Genomic DNA, 16,658 nt, shown 5'->3' with positions numbered 1-16,658 from the left:
CCCTGGCATGAATGTGGGGCCTTCAGGGGTCATTTCATTCCCCCACCCCCAGCCAGAATCTCTCTCTCAAATTCATCCGAACACAGGAAGGAGGCCCCTGTTCTTGAAACGTGCCCATGAAATTCCTTTAGCACTGACCTGTGTCTCTTTCCTCCCACTCAGGTAGACCTCCTTTTAGCAGAGTGAAGTCAGCAGATGGAAAATCTGGTGAAGACTGACTATTTCACAGGGTTGTTGTGAGGGTCAAATAGGATAATATATGTGAAAGCATTTTGTGCACAGTCAAGCTCTGTACAAATGGGAGGAAATATTATCACAACAGTTGCTACCCAAACCACTCACTACATTATTATTATCTAAGTCCTCCTTCTGGTGCTTTAAACTCATTTCTTTTTGCTCTGTCTGCTTGGGTAATGGCTGTAGATTTCTCCCTGGGGCTCCAGCTGCACAGATAGAAGAAGGCCGAGGCAGCCGTGTGCCTCCAGCCCCGAGTCTCAGAAACCCCTCCAGGCCCCGACCAGCCCAGCTCCCCAGAGCATGGCCCCGGCGGTCCCAGGGGGACCGTATTTTCAGGCCTATCTACTTCCAACTGTGGAGCCTCTTCAGGCCAGTCTGGCAGGAGCCCAGCCAGCATCTCCATGAATCATCTGTGCCTGTGCCCTATTGTGCAGGGCAGGGCAGCTGCGGAGGAGGCCAGGGCCCTGACCTCAGAGGTTGCTGGATTATTTATTACCTTTGGCGTCATAGGCTAATTTGGGTCTGAAGCCCTGGGGAAATGGCTTCATCCCCCTTTCTCCCCATGAGCTCAGGGAATTCCTCTCTTTATGTTCTATCTCATAGGAATAAACAGTGGGGAGAAAGAAAAAATGTTAGCGCTCTCATATACTATACCGAATTCTGCAGTTTAAAAGAAAACAGTGACAACAGATTGAAGGGACACCAGCCATCCAAGAGTTTATAAGGGGAGTGAAAATAATCACCCATGGGAACCATGCTAGACTCTTGCAATCAAACCAACCCAGCACCTGTGCTGAAACAGTACCAAGCACTGGGGGCCTTCTGATCCGGGGAGCATAATGGAGGAAAGAACCCACCTGCAATGCGGGAGACGTGGGCTCGATCCCTGGGTTGGAAAGATCCCTTGGAGGAGGAAATGGCAACCCACTCCAGTATTCTTGCCTGGAGAACCCCATGGACAGAGGAGCCCGGGAGGCTACAGTCCAGGGGGTCACAAGAGTTGGACACGACTGAGCACACATGCATGAGAGGTAAGAGTAATTAGGGAATATTTCTTAGAAAATGTCCATTTATCTTTCTTTTTGAACATGTACTTTGCAGAAAATGAGAAAATGAATAAGTAAAAAGAAGAAAAAAATTACCCTTAATCCCTACCTGAAGATAACCATTGTCTACAAGTTGATGTATGTTTTCTTAGACATTTTTTGATGCATATATTTATATTCATACAATTTTAATAAAAATCGAATTATTCTGGGTGTACTATTTTATAACCTACTTTTTTCACTTAATTTCCTATGTCAATAGATATATATATCTTCATTATTTTTAATGACTACTAAGTATTCTATTGTGTGACTATAAAAGAGAATGTAATTTCTTTAACCAATCCTCTTTTATTGGACATTCCAGGGATTTCTTGTTTTGTGTCATCTTAAACAATGCGGCAGTGAACATCTTGGCATTTACCTCTTCCTGTTTATGTGTGTTTTGTTATTTTTCTTTAGAATAAACTCCTAGAAATAAATCACTGAGGCAAGGATTAATGTATTTCTAAGGTGCTTATTGGGCTTCCCTGGTGGCTCAGAGGTTAAAGCATCTGCCTGCAATGTGGGAGACCTGGGTTCGATCCCTGGGTCAGGAAGATCCCCTGGAGAAGGAAATGGCAATCCACTCCAGTATTCTTGCCTGGAGAATCCCATGGATGGAGGAGACTGGTGGGCTACAGTCCACAGGGTCACAAGGAGTCGGACACAACTGAGCAACTTCACTTCACTTCAAGGTGCTTATTGGGGTTCCCAGGTGGTGCTAGTGGAAAAGAACCCTTCTGCCAATGCAAGAGACATAAGAGATGAAGGCTGGGAAGATCCCCTGGAGGACAGCATGGCAACCCACTCCAGTATTCTTGCCTGGAAATCCCATGGACAGAGGAGCCTGGTGGGCTACAGTCCATAGAGTCACAACCAGTCAAATACAACTGAAGCGATTTAGCACACATGCAAGGTGTTTATTATACTTTGTCAAATTTTGGTATATAATATAATATATAGTTTAAATTTTACACCAAGATCCACTTCTAACCAACAGAAAAATATCAAGTTTTAACTTAGGCTTTTAGGGTATGGAGAGATATGGACTGGACACTAGGCATGGAGACAAATTTGGCAGCTACAGGGCACAGAGATGCGATCCAAACAAGTCGTTCCTTTATTTAACAAACATTTGTTTAACCCTAATTGTAAGCCAGGCACTACGCTCACTCAGCTCCGAGGTACAAAGACAATAAGACCTTTGAGAAACTCACAAAAGAATGGGAGTTGGAAGAAGTATGAGTTTGGCTTAAGCAGAACATATGTGTTGGAAGAATGGTATGTCATTGGAAGTGCCTGGCAGTGATGGGCTTTGAGGACCTGGCCAAGGGGTGGGATGAAAGTCAGGTTCTGATAGTCTGTGGAGTGATGCTGAGTAGTTAAGAAGGAGGTGGTGAGTTACACAGACCTGAATTGCAATCCTGGTTCAGCCACTGTCTAGCCCTATGGTCCAAACAAGTAATTTAACCTTTAGAGTCTTATTTCTTCTACTATAATATGAGGAATACTGCTGCTGCTGCTAAGTCGCTTCCGTCGTGTCCGACTCTGTGCGACCCCATCAACAGCGGCCCACCAGGCTCCCCCGTCCCTGGGATTCTCCAGGCAAGAACACTGGAGTGGGTTGCCATTTCCTTCTCCAATGCATGCATACATGAAAGTCACTTCAGTCTTGTCCAACTCTGTTTAACCCTGTGGACAGCAGCCCACCAGGTTCCTCTGTCCACGGGATTCTCTAGGCAAGAATACTGGAGTGGGTTGCCATTTCCTTCTCCAATGGGGAATACAATAGCTACCGTATCTGGCTGTTGTGAGGTAAAACAAGGTGTGCTAAGGGCATAGCATGGCATTAGCCATAGTTCTCGTGTTAAACAGAGGTGGACAGCAGGTTGATGCAGATCTGAGAAGGTGTAACGGCCCCACATGTGGGGCCCAGAGGCAGGCTGTGTTTTGGTCAACCTATACTTTCTGTACATCTCAGGGGCCCCTTTCATGTGGACATTGTAGGGTTGATGTGAGGTGGTTAGCTCTCTGAAAAAGAAAAGAAAAAAGCAAAAAGAAATAAAGCTGGCAAAAAAGAAAGAAAGAAAGAAGAACATCCCTGACCCTAAGAGACCCATGAGGTCCTTGGGACAGGAACCCATGTTGGTGACTACTGCTCCACCCAGCATGCCTCCTGCCCACCTGTCACAATGCTGGCAGAGTTCTGTGGAACCCCCACCCTCCAGAGCCTGGCCTCAAGTTTCCCAAGCATCAGGCCTTCTAGGCATCTCCTATGAGCCTGTGATCTGTCTATTTGTCCAGTGTCTACCTGTCAATCTCCCACGGTGTCACTTCTGATAAACAACTTGGAGAGAGTGACACCTTGATACATCAATTCCATCTGAGGTTTCCCTGACAGGCCTCCCAGCTCCTGAATCACCAGGGATGATTCATGGCTAGGCATGAGCACTGAGGGACCCTTCCCTCCTGGCTGGGCTCTGTGTCAGCCTCACGCTGTCAAAGCGAACTCCAGCCTTCTCCTCAGGCTAGTTTTACCATCTTTTGCCTGTATGCCAAGGAGGAGGGGGATTCTTTTCTGCATGCATGCACCCATCCACCCATCCATCCATCCATTTAGCAAATGTGTCTAGGAAAGAGCAATGTTATCAGAAGGCTCAGAGGGGAGGGAAGAGAGCTGAAGTCTGTCACAAGATCTGGGCTCCAGAGGCTCTTGAAAAGTCATTTAACCTCTTTTAGATGTGTATGGGCTCAGTTGTATAGCCTGCCAGGCTCCTCTGTCCTTGGGATTTCCCAGGCAAGAATACTGAAGTGGGTTGTCATTTCCTTCTCCAGGGGATCTTCCTGACCCAGGGATCGAACCCACGTCTCTTGCATCTGCTACATTGGCAGGCAGATTCTTTACCACTAGTGCCACCTGAGAAGCCCCTCTTTTAGATCATATAAGTGCAGACACTTCTGCTCTACAGATAAGAAGATACATTATGCAATCCCAGGACGTTAACCTAAAAGGGGAGATCTTCAGGAATGTCAGGTTTAAGTGTGTTTATATTCATCCATTGAACAAATATTTATTGAGTGTCCATTTTGCATCAGGTACTATTTTAGTGTTGGGAATATATCAGTGAAGAAACAGATGAGAAAATCCTACACTCATGGGGCTTACAGTCTAATGGAAAGAGACAGATAGTAAGTGAAATAAATAAGTACAATACATAGTATATTAGGTAGTGATACGTGCTAAGGAGAAAAATAAAGCAGAAAAAAAAGGAATGGAGAGCATTTGGATTTAATTTTAAATAGAGTCGTCGGAGAAGACCTCAACGGAGAAGGTGATCTTTGAATGGAGGGAGGGAAAAAGGTCACGTGGCTCTTAGAGAAAGGAGCACTCCATGTGGCAGAAGCAACAGCCAGAGGAAAGATCACCGTGGGTGCCAGGAAACGCAAGCTCCAAGTGACTGGAACAGAATGCACACAGGAGAGGTACAGGTGATCAGCACTCACGCGGCTTTGGAGGAAAAGGACTTTGGGTTTTATCCTGAAGGAGATACTGAAGATTCTGAACAGAGAAGTGACAGGGTCTGATTTATACGTATATTATTTTTGGCTGCACTGGCTCTTCATTGCTTCACGGGGGCTTTCTGTAGCCGTAGTGAGCAAGGGCTACTCCCCGGTTCCAATGCACAGGCTTCTCATTGTGGTGGCTTCTTTTGTTGCAGAGCACAGCTCTAGGCACACGGGGTTAGCAGCTGTGGTAAACAGTCTTGGTTCCCCTGCAGTCCATGGGATCTTCCTGGACCAGGGATTGAACCTGAGTCCCCTGCATTGGCAGGCGGATTCTTAACCAGTGGACCACCAGTAAAGTCCTGACATATTTTAACAGGATCATTCTGGTGCTGTGTTGAGACTAATATAAATCAATAATAACAGCTAATACTTACATAGCACTTCTTATGCACCAGCCACTGTTTTTTCTAAGTCAATCCTCACAACAACCATATTAGGTAGAGTCTATTGTGACTCCCAGTTTATAGATGAGAAAAGACAAGCATGGAGAGATTATCGAGAACCTGGCCCCACAGCACAGATTTCCCTGACTTCAGATGGCAAAGAATCTGCCTGCAATGCAGGACACACAGGTTTGACCTCTGGGTTGGGAAGATCCCCTGGAGGAGGGCATGGCAACCCACTCCAGTAATCTTGCCTAGAGAATCCCATGGACAGAGGAGCCTGGCGGGCTACAGTCTATGGGATCACAAAGAGTCTGGCACGACTGAGTGACTAACTCTTAATGTTTTCTTTTTACCTTTGGCCACACAGCTAGTCAGTGACTGAGCCGGGGATGAAGTCTGAGAAAGGTGGCTGCAGATTCAGTGTCGTCCACATCCTACCCTGCTGCCAAAGCACACCGAGGGGGGAGGCAGTTAGCAATGCCAGTGGTCTCCACCACGGGGATGCTGGTGGAGAGAATGGCGGGCTGTATTTGAAGGTAGAATCAACACATTTTGCTGTCAGATCAGATGCGCGAGCAGAGTCATATTGCTGCTGTTGTTTTTTAACTTGATCAACTGGACAGATAGAGTTGCTTTAAATTAAAGCAGAGAAAATGGAGGAAAGGGAAGAGCAGGAGTTTGGGATGCTCTGATTGGAATCCCTGTCAGACATCTTAGTAGTGGGAGATATGAGCTTAAAAGAAACAGAGGACCTGAGAGTCTGGAATATTTGCTCCATGTCAAAGAACTGGTTAGTGAAAGGGGGTTAAGCCTTCGAGTATGAGCATTTCCCCCTCTTCGTGCTTCTGAGCACCTTTCCACTTGCAAGTCTACTGTGGTGCATCGTTTGTTTGTCAAAGTGGAAGTCAGGTGCTAGTGAAAGCTTCTCCTTCCTCCTCTTCCTGGGCTGGGGTGATGGTGTGTGCCCTTGGTGGTCTGGGGAGGGATGAGGGCACTTGTGGAGACGGGTAACCCAGGTAACCATCTCCTCGGGTGGTGAGGGAGAGCCAGCTCTAAATGTTTACAGTATTCTACCGTTTCTCCCTCCTCAGAGGGAGGGACTCCTGAACCCACTAGAGCTGGGTGTTTGGCCTCCCAGAAGTCCATCGCATGTTGACTGAGAGGTGGGCGATTGCGGGGTACCGCAGCAGCCCCTGGCGTGCAGAGCTGGAGGGAGCTGCCGGTGTTTATTTGGGTGGTGAGTTGCTATTTAAAATCAGGCTTTGTTTCTGAAAATGAGACAGCTGGGGCTACATTTGGTGGATAAAGACATTTTGTTGAACTTTCAAAATGGGGTATTATTTTCCATTTACACTTATTTCACGGAGAATTGTAAGAAGATGAGATTGTAGACGTGTCTGTGATATGCAGTAATGAGTGATGGATCTTTGAAGGTAAAAATATCTCTAGGATATTCTTTTTCTTTTTTTTCCTTTTTCTCTCCTCTCTCTCTCCTCCGGGCCTCAGGTTGGGAGTGTTTAGGTTTGGTTTCGTTTTGTTTTTAATATCGAAATGGAGAGTGTCTCTGGTGGGAGTATAGACTCTTCTCAGCTCAATGTTTGTCTTAATAAAGGTTAAAAGAAATGAAATAATATTAAAAAGGCTCTCAGAAGACAGGCACACCAGATGCTGCCTACTCCCTAGATTGTTGCAGGAGGAGGCAGAATAGCAGAGCTAGGGAACCCACAGGTATCTGGAGCAGTTGATCCCACCAAAGTGAAGAACCTCCGGGAACAAAGAAAGAAGGAAAGACCAAGAGGACTAGAGAAGAAGACAAAGAGGGAGAGGAAGTCAGAGTCCAGCAAGACACCGCCATCTTCCTCTACATTCAAAGCTCTCTCCTTCTCCAGGCCCTGCCGTTGCAAAGGGGCAGATTTGGCTCCCAGAGGAGCCAAATTCAACATCTCACCCCCTGTTGCCCTCTACCTCCTCTTAATCGCCTTGGAAGGAAACCAAGAAAAGAGAAACTAGAAGGAGGAATAATGTTCAGCTTGATTTTCTTGCATAAGAACTTAGATAAGGAAACCCATGAGTGTTTACCTAATAAATAAATGAATGAATCATTAGCCTATCAGCCACTATAGCAAAGAACCAATACTTGAATTGGGGAATGAATTACAGAATAAGTGAATCTGGCATAAACTCTCCAATTTCTTAACCTCCTGCTCCTGAACACAGACCTCTTTATCTTTGTCTATTGACAAAGTTGACATTCTCAAAACAAAACCCCCTTGGAATTTATCACCATCAAAGGCCTATGTCCAGCTATGGCCTCATAAAAATACTGGAAAAAGCTCTACCCTTTGTACATAAGTACTAGCTATTAGAAACAAAAGTTTTAAAGCAAGAGAAGCAAATATTTTCCACTGTACTGAGTTCAAATCAGACACTGCACGTTTGCAGCCTAACTTAATCACTGGGCAGGGTTAAATTTCAGAGCATTGCCACTCATGAAGGCCCCTCCAACTGTGCTTCCCTCCCCAGTGTGTTTCAGCTATAACCATCTTCCAGGTGACCAGTTCTGATTGGTGTGATCAGTATTCCCTTTCTTCATGAGCTCCTCTGGGAACAAGTCTGTGTCTTCCTCCTCCTGGTGTCGCCCAGCATCTCCCGTGCCCACTGATGGTTCCAAGGCCATTGGTAGCTGCCTCTTGAACTGAGCGTAGTGATGTCCAGAGTTCCAGCTTTTCTCCCAAAGACCATTCTTCATTAAGCTTCAGCAGATGTCAATCGATGGTCAATTGTAAATAGCAACTTTGTTTTTCAAAGGCCAAATACCCTGGAGTCATACTTGACTTCTCCCTAGGATATAATCCATAAAGTCCACAGGCTCGGGGGAACTAGCCTGAGAGACACAGAAACTCGCTAATTAACTCTTCCTAACGTGAGATAGCTGAGAACTTGGATACCTAAGATCCCGTGAAGAGAGTGCCTTGAACTTTTATCTGAGGACAATAGACCATACACAGAGCAAGAAAGGAAAAACTATTTGTCTCTGAGAGCAAAATTTATATTCAATAAATTGAGAAGGACCACCTGGAGGTCAAATACCAAGGAAGGTGCCAAAAGAAATTCTCCAGTCTGGGAGGAACTCCCTGAAATCAGAAAGTGAGCTGGAGGTCCTGAACAGCCCAGGGAAGATCACATTTGTGGATTTGGGGGGCAGAGGATAGAGTGACTTGCTTTAAGGTTTCACCTGTGTTTAATGGGGAAAAGGGAGGGAGACGGAGCAGAAGAAAAAGATGGGAGAGAGGCAACAGGCTATGTGGGAGTGACACTTAGGGTACCCCAATTCCTTTTCCTTATCTAGAAGCAGAAATGACCACCTTCCTTGATGTTAGGCCATGCAGGGATGGAGACATTTGGCCTGAAGACTAGAGACTCCCAGAGTGTCAAGTAAAGAGCCCCAAGTGATCATCTACCAGTTCCTTTACCTTACAGATGCGGAGGCTCAAGCTCAGAGAGGGGACAGTGAATTGCTCCACCTAAAATCACCTCCCCCTTCGTGGCCTCTCCAAGGTCCTCCCCACCATGCCCATTCTCAATCGGAGGAGGAGATTGATGCTTCTGGAGAGCAGACCACATCTCCGGTCACATTTTTTTTCCCTACTGCCTTTCAAAGGAGTCCTGGATTTTGAATATAGTCTCCAGCCCTGACAAGTTTGAAAGTGGTCCCTGTGAGTCCTTCTCTATCAAGAAAGTAAGAGGGACAGCAAGGGTGTAGGGTTCCCAAACACCAGTCACCTGCGAAGTAGTTGGAAAGCCTATTAAAAATGCAGAAGGGGCTTCCTGGATGGTCCAGTGCTTAAGACTCTGCACTCCCGAGCATAGGGACTTCCCAGATGGCGCTAGTGGTAAAGAACCTGCCTACCAATGCAGTAGACATAAGAGACGTGAGTTCGATCCCTGGGTCGGGAAGATTCCCTGGAGTAGGAAATGGCAACTCACTCCAGTATTCTTGCCTGGAGGATCTCATGGACAGAAAATCCTGTCTATAGGATAGGGCAGAGCCAGACATGACTGAAACGACTTAGCATGCACGCACGTGCTCCCTGTTCAGGGTCCTGTGTTTGTGCCTTGGTCAGGGAACTAGATTCTGCACACTGCAACTAAAGATCCCACAGGAGGCAACAAAGATCCCACGTGATACAACTAAGACCCAACACAGCCAAATAAACTTTGTTAGTTAAAAATGTTACTTAAAAAATGCAGAAAACCTTGCCATACCCCTGAAAACTGACTCCGTACACCTAGCATGGAGTTCTATAGTTTTCACCAGCACATTTTGTGATTTCCATCCACTGAGTTTGGAAACTCTGTCCTAGAGGAGAGCAGGTGTATGAAACCATGTTTGTGGATAGATGGGGCTAATTTCGATTGTCCATCCATACCGCGGGTCCTGCCCCATGAGTGGGTAAAAACAAACACAATCGATGGATCAAAACAAGTCTCTGGGCTGCTCTGAAGATGCTCTGCATACCTGCGTATTATTGATTCCAAGGTCAATTATCGTCAGTTTTATCATTCATTCCTTGAGGGAAGGCTAACCTGAGACAGCACCAAAACTTCTCCAAAGTGACTCTGCACCCAACAGTCCACCTTTCGCCAGCCCCACCCAAAACACAAATTTCAGCAACTGACCCCCATTTTGGATTAGTCTTTGATTTAAGGCCATGGGGAAGTAATTAAAGATAATTGAGGATGCAGCTTGTAAATGAAGACATACTGCCACCCGTGCAGTAATTAATCATCTCCTCTACCCTCCCCCACCTCCCTTCCCACAGCTGGCATTTGGTTGATACCAAACTGGGCTCTTGTATCCACAGACTTCCAGTTCTCTCCCAAACTTTGACATGGTTGACAGACTTTGATTACCACCACCACTCATCCTCCATGCTCCTCACTTAAAACTCACAGTGCTCCCCACATAACATGTGCAGGAGCAGAAGCCCCCACCATGCTTTCTGACCATCTCACTTCCCGAAGTCTACTGTGGAACTTCCAGAAAATCCAAGAGCAATGCTTTCCGGTTAGTAAATGTCAACCACACAGGTTCTCTGCACAAGCCCTGGGTTTTACGTGCCCCACAGTATTCTAAGCTGATAACAGTGATAACCCATCTGGCCATGGCCTGCCTTCCCTCCCAGGGTGGGCAAGGGATTATGGCTGTTTTAACACTGGGAGACTCGGAGCTTGTAAAGAGCCCTGTGCTCTGAACAGGGGGACCATTATATAAGTCCACTGAGTTTGGCACTGCAGGATGGCGGGCTCCCAGTGGCATCCAATTACTGGGAGGCTGATGGCCACAGCTGAAGGACCCAGGTCTCCGCCCGCCTATGTCCTGCCAGCAGTTGCAGTAAAACGGAAATTAAGTGCAGTGTCATGGCCATTTAGGGCATTAGGAACGGAAGGCGCTCAGGAGCTGCTTCCTGGCCCCGTGCCCACCTTATTAAAAAGGTGCAAACAAGGCCCTGTGCTGGGAGAGGGGGCAACTGGAGAAAAGGGACCTTCTCTGCAGGTAGAGATGTGAGGGGAGGAAGGAGATGCAGGGAGGCTGTGTCCCAGATCACCTTGGCTGAGAAGGAAATGGGCTTGATAAATGAAGAAAAGGCATCGGGCTCCAGATGGAAGTCTTTAAGGAACATTTTCCAGGTTGCATATTTTCTCCAGGTCCTGAATTTCCACTCTGCCCACAACTCCTCACCCCAGCACTCACGGATACACAGCGAGGTGCTGGGGAGAGGCTTAGGCAGAGGATCAAGTCTGCATTCTTTGACACTCCCCCTCACATCATCTGCAACTTGCTGGGGGCCTTGAGGCCCTGCAAGCCTTCACCAGCCTGCCAAGTTCTCTAGCTCTGAATCTGGGGAAATCCTGCCCTTGGCCACCAGCCAGCCGTGGATACTGGGGCTATTTGCTAAATAAAGACCACAGGTCCCAGCACTGGAGGAGGGGCTGAGGGCTGCCTGCTTGCTGCTCACTTGCCATGCCTGTCCCCATTCCCATACACCCCAATTGCCTCTTCTCACTCATCCCTCACTCATCCTGACCTTTTTCTTTTATTGAGGTAGAGTCAATGTACAATTTTGTGTTAGTTTTAGGTGTATAGCAAATATATATATATTTCAGTTATATATATGTGTATATATATATATATATATATGCACATTATGCTAAGTCACTCAGTCGTGTCTGACTCTTTGAGACTCTATGGACTATATCCCACCAGGCTCCCCTGTCCATGGGATTCTCCAGGCAAGAATACTGGAGTGGGTTGCCATGCCCTCCTCCAGGGGATCTTTCTGACCCAAGGATTGAACCCACATGTCTTATGTCTCCTGCATTGGCAGGCAGGTTCTTTACCACTAGCACCTCCCAAGAAGCCCATATATATATTATTATATATAATCATTATATATATATATATATATATTCATTTTCAGATTCTTTTCTGTTATAGATTGCTACAAGATATTGAATATAGTTCCCTGTGCTAAACAGTATGATTTTGGGGTTTTTTTTTTTCGTTTATTTTTATTTGGAGGATAATCATTTTACATGTTGCGTTTGTTTCTGCTGCACAACAGTGCGAATCAGCTATAAGCATACAGATGTCCCGCACACTCTTGAGCACCATGACCTTTATTTCTGGTCTTTGTCAATTCCTTCCAGACAAGGCAGATCAGACAGATTTGGGGAAGGCAGCAGAGGGAGGGAACACCACGGTTTCCTCTGCCTCTTTTTCACTCCACTCCCACTGAAACACACACACACTTCAGGGACGTGTTTGTCACCTCTTGCCCAGCTCAGTCTGGCGTTGAGAAGACCCCAGGAGCCTCTAAACAGCCAGCCTGAGCCTTCCATCCTGTGCTCTGCTGTCTTATTTCTTTGCCAACAGCTGTAACAGAGGTGAACTGGGACAGGGGAAACACCGGCTCCCTTTGGATAGGGGAAAAAAATTAAAAAGCCCGTTTTTCTGTCCTGTCAGGTCTATTTAAGTATTTAATGAGGTGAGATAGTACCAATAAATTTAACATGGCACAATAACTCTGATGATGTGGGCCACAGACTAATAAGCTTCCATCCCAGGGACAGGAGAGTGATCTCGCCTTCGCTAGATCTTATCGGGTTTGATTGCTTTGTTCAGATATTAAAAAGGTTGAGCAAGGACTTTCGGGCACTGCCACAAATCTGTGCATACCCTCCCGGGCGAGATAGATTGAAGCCAGGCCTCGGAATACAAGGCTGTTTATTTTAATTGACAATCGAGAGGAGTGGAATAGGCGGAGGGTGGTGGCAGCCACAGGGGCACCCTCTGATTAGGTGGCTGGATTGTGTGTTTTCTCCTTCTCTTCAAAGCTGTGGCCCAGCTTCAAATCTGAAGGTCTGCCCCATGGAGTGTTTGCTCCCAAGGCTTAAGAGAGTCTTTTCTCCACTTGTCTTGAGCAAGGAGACAGGCCATTGACCCATGCTGGTGACCCACGTCACCAGTGGTCTCTGTCCTCATCTCCTGTGGGTGAGGCCTGCTGCAGGCATTCCCCAGGGAACTCATGTCCAGCCCAGGCTGCTGCCCCCAGGGGCACAGAGCCTGTCCTCCCAGTTGTCTGCAGATTCATGGGGCTCCCACTAAAGCTCTTTGAGGCCAGAGACCACATGCCCCACTTCTAATCCCCCCACCACACAGCAGAGACCAGAACTTCTAGAGGATGACAGGAGGCACACTCCTGGCCAAGAGCACCCCCTTTAAGTTAACATTTAGATATATATCTTAATATTAATTGTGTATAAGCCTAGTACCACAGATTTGCCAGTGGTCATCTATTTGTCCTACAGTTTTCTTTCCTAGAACTGGTTGTTAACCCCCAAAAGCAGTTTTGAACTGTACATCTGACCAGATCATTAGCTTTTCCTGTTTTACTTCTTTTGAGAAATCTGAATTAAAAACATCTCAAGTTTTTTAAAAAACTACATATAATTATAGCTTATTGTGTTAAATATATATGTATATATATAACTGCACACACATACAAACACATATGGGAGGAGGCAATGGCATCCCACTCCAGTACGGTCGCCTGGAAAATCCCATGGATGGAGGAGCCTGGTAGGCTGCAGTCCATGGGGTCGCTAAGAGTCTGACATGACTGAGCGACTTCACTTTCACTTTCCACTTTCATGCATTGGAGAAGGAAATGGCAACCCACTCTAGTGTTCTTGCCTGGAGAATCCCATGGACAGAGAAGCCTGGTAGGCTGCAGTCCATAGGGTCGCACAGAGTTGGGCACAACTGAAGCAACTTAGCAGCAGCAGCAGCAGCACACACACATATATAGTCACAAAAGCTTCCCTGGTGGCTCAGACAAGAAAGAATCTGCCTGCAACGCAGGAGACTCAGGTTCGATCCCTGGGTCAGAAAGATCACCTGCAGAAGGGAATGGCAACCCACTCCAGTATTCTTGCCTGGGAAATCCCATGGACAGAGGTGTCTGGTAGGCGACAGTCCATGGGGTCACAAAGAGTCAGATACAACTGAGCGACTATCACTTCAAAATCATGCAAAACTTCACAGGTATTATTATTCAGGATGAGGCAAATGTAGACCATAAGTTCTAAAGATGAGTCAAGTTCAAGTAAATTACTACAAGAAGAATCCAAAAGAATCAAGTTTGGGAACCACCGTATTAGCTGATTTACTAATTGATTTGTTGGTTGGTTGCTTGGTGGCTTTTTAGTTGACAGATATTCTTCCCCCAACATTTAATTATGAACATTTTCAAACATAGCAGAAAAGTTGGAAGAATTGTGTGGTGAACGCCCATACACCCACAAATTAGATTCTGCAATTAATGTGTTGATGTATTTGTTTGTTATATAACTGTCCATCTAGCCATTTCCAATCAATCTATCTTATGTTTTTTAATGCATTTCAAGGTAAACTGCAGACATGAGTACACTTCAACCTTAAATACTTTAACATGCATATCATTAGAGTTCAATATTTGTTTATGGCTGTTCCTTTTTTGTTGTTGTTGAAAGTAAAATGTATATACCACAAAATGAATAGGTCTTATGTGTATCATTCAATGAGTTTTGATAAGTGCATCCACCTGTGTAATCCAAAACCCTATGAAATTACAGAACACGACCATCACCCCAGGAAGTGATGATCATGGCCCTTCTCATCCCCCTTTCCTTCCTACAGAGACAATCACCTGTTGTGACTTTTTTCACTGTATATTAATTTTGCCTTTTGGAGAACTTCAGGTAAGTAGAATAGGACACTGTGTACTCTTATGTACACATTATGTACACTCTTATGTACATCATCATTATGCCTGATGATGTATATGTCAGCAGCTTGTTCCTTTTTATTGCTGTGTGGCATTCCTTTGCATGTATCTGTGCTCCCATTGATGGACACCTGAGCTATTTCCAGGTTGGGGATATATAGTCAATAACATTGTTATGAACATTCTCCTACAAATCTCTTTGTAAATACACATTTTTGTTTCTCTAGGATAAATCACTGAGTCATGTTACTGACCATAAGATAGGAGTATGTTTGGTTTTAGGAAAAAACTCCCAAATCTTTTTCAAAGTAGTTGTGTACTGCCATCCACAATGTCTGAGAATCACTGACACTCCAGTTTCTTTGCCAACATTTGATGTTGTTAGTCTTTCTAATTTTAGTCACTCCAATAGATATGTAGAAGTTGAGCACTTTTTCATGGGCTTGTTGGTCAACTGCAAACTTTCCTTAAAATCTATTTTTTTAATTATATTTTCTATCTTTTCATCATTGAGTGGTAGTAGTCCTTTTGTATTATGGGTACCAATTCTTTGCCAGACAGCTTTTACACTTTTGTCAAAAATCAAAAGTCTCTATATGCCTATTTCTGGGCTCTCATTTTTGCTCTACTGGTTGATGGATTTTTAAGAACAAATCCTTAGAATGTTGGAGCTTGCAGAAGAGGTTGAAAGTCTTTAGTCTATTGGTTTGTAAAAATTTCTTGAATAAGACCTCTTTTAAAATGTAGTGAATATTTTGGATCATCTCTAAAGAAATTGCATACAGATATATATGTTTGTGTATAATTGGGGGGTCATATAACTTTGATGCCTATATCTCAACTCTCATAGATAGAAGAGAGAATTGACGTGATTTAGCCAAAGCTATAGAGTTTAGCTAACAAGAGAGCTCAGGATTAGGTCCCAGAGTCTTTCACTGTGCTATACTGTCCCCCTCAAAAACGAATGGCTCATTCTCTTTTATCCAAGAGCTTATGTTTTAGTGACAGAGTCCAGCATATTCACAACTAACCATTAGAGAACGTGTTTTCAAATAATAATCAAACCAGGAGTGTGTGCCACAGGAACATGGAGATTCTGGGTAAGAAGGGAAGGGTCCACGGAAAAGGAGGCCTCTGAGCTGGACCAGAGATATGCAGAAAGAACACTTCAGTCCAGGGTATTGCAAAATGAGCCAAAGCTCTGGGATAAAAAAAAGACTAAGCTCTGCAATGCTAACATCTAGATCCATGTAAGTATGAAGCAATAGACATTGGCATATTAATAGAAGCATTTTGATGGTCATAATAATCCTCCTCACATTCCTTCTCATGGGAAAAAAAAAGTCAATAGCTTGGGAAAACTTCCTACAGGTTGATATTTTTTAACACTCTGTCCCTGAAATTACCACAACTCTGAGTTGAAAAATCCTGTGTTTCTGAGCGTATTTAGAAAGGCAGGTTGAACAACCTCAGGGTAAGAAAAGTGGAGGCAGTGGAGCAGAAAGAATTCATAAGTTGGTGTCGACAGACCTCAAACTGAAATCTGTCTTTTCAATTTACTAATTGTGTGATCTTGCACAAGTCATGAAATCTTTTTGACCTCTCATTTCCCCATTTGTAAAATGGGACTAATCATAATACCAGCTTCCCTAGCCTGTTGTGATGTGTCAAAGAAATAAAATTTGTGAAAGCACATCATCGTGGGCAGAAACATGCAAAAGAGCAGTAAGTCATCATTATTATAAGGAATTATTTGGGCCTCCGTTCTAAGAACCCAGACTACTGGGCAATGACTCAGGCAGGGAGTAGGGACCAGGGAAAATGAAGGTGCCCATACTTACAGCCAATCCCTGAACAATGCCTTTCTTCCTCAAAGGCAAAGAGTTGGTGAATACATACGTGGATAGGCTTTGCTTTTTATCTCTTCCATTTAAAGTTGTCCTTCACATTTATTTAACTCTGTCTCTGCTGTGTCTTGGGGTCAGGAGTAGGGCGGTCTTAGGAGAGGAGAGAAAATAAAACATGTCATTATTTCGCCAACTGCTTTTACT

Source organism: Bos indicus, chromosome 15 (genome assembly GCF_029378745.1).
Source record: "Bos indicus isolate NIAB-ARS_2022 breed Sahiwal x Tharparkar chromosome 15, NIAB-ARS_B.indTharparkar_mat_pri_1.0, whole genome shotgun sequence".
NCBI classification, from domain to species: Eukaryota; Metazoa; Chordata; class Mammalia; order Artiodactyla; family Bovidae; genus Bos; species Bos indicus.
This window is presented reverse-complemented; position numbering follows the sequence as displayed.